Here is a 1,255-nt window from a genome sequence, read left to right on the forward strand (position 1 = left end):
CAGACAATAAAGCTTATTTTTCAATATAAATTAGCACTGTTTATTTTATATATGTAAGCATGATGAAATGATCAGAAATCAATTCTAACTAGGCTTTACTTACAGATCTACAGCAATTAATTTCTACATAGTCTCTCTACCACTTCTGTTGGATGTCATTGACTTAAACAACTTATTAGATAAAATAAATATGTATTATTTCATTATTAATTTTTAGATCAGCCCCTTTTTATAAAGATCATGTACCCATTTTATATAAAATGTGGGAGAGTGCTGGCTCAGCTATCATAGCAATGTATAATGTTCCTTACCTGGAGTACTCTTAAGAAAGATTTGATCAAATGAAATGTTTATTCACCTGACAATAAATTCTATTGTATGAACCAACACAAAGCAATAACTAGAGGAATCGAGTAACACCAATCTAAAACCGAGGAGGAGGAAGAAGAAGAGGAAGGAGAAGGAGAAAAGGAAGGAAGAAAGGAATTCTGGGCAGAAAAGGGGGGAGGGGAGAGGAGTGAAGTGATAGAAAGCACTGGGAATGTAGCTCAGTGTAAAACCCCTGGGCTTAATCCTAGCACTGCAAAAATTAATTACTAAATTAATTAGAATTATTTTATATTATAGTTGAACCATTGAAAAATAATTTTGTGATTTACTTTTATTCCTTTAATTTCAGACTATCACTTTTCTAAATATTTAATTCCTCCATAGTCTCTATGGAATTTAATTTTTCCATAGTCTCTATGATATTTGTCAATATTTATTCCTTCTTTTTCATTATCTAAAGAAAATACAAAATAGCAAAAAAAATTATAGACAATGCAGACCTTTAACAAACACAAGGAATTTGACAATGGTTGCTGTATTGTGTAATATTGTCTTGAAATTAGTTTAATATTTTATTCTTTTGGCTATTTAGATTCAGCTAAGTGGATAGAAAGATCTACTCCACCAGATATTGATAGGAACCCAAATACTTCTATGCTGTTTTTATTGATCTTAATAATGATAACTTATCTAAGTATTAATTATTACCAAGAAATTATAAAAGGAAGACACACAAGTGCCACTTGCAATTAATAAAACTGTATTCTTAGAAAGCCCAATTTCAGGAGAGGAGTAAATAAGTACATTTATCTTACAAAAAAAGAGTAATTTGGGGCTGGAGAGATGGCTCAGTGGTCTAAAGCACCTACTTAGAACAAGCTTAGCAAAAGCATCAGGGACCGCGGTTCAATCCCCCAGCACCACA

General features: G+C 31.6%; 1 protein-coding gene across 1 annotated transcript in view; it reads right to left on the bottom strand.

Moving 5' to 3' along the window:
* Window positions 1-1,255, bottom strand: part of LOC101579859 (NXPE family member 2) — a 40,795-nt gene that overhangs the window by 18,374 nt on the left and 21,166 nt on the right. The window lies entirely within an intron of this gene.

Source organism: Octodon degus, unplaced genomic scaffold (genome assembly GCF_000260255.1).
Source record: "Octodon degus isolate 3935 unplaced genomic scaffold, OctDeg1.0 scaffold00080, whole genome shotgun sequence".
Taxonomy (NCBI): domain Eukaryota; kingdom Metazoa; phylum Chordata; class Mammalia; order Rodentia; family Octodontidae; genus Octodon; species Octodon degus.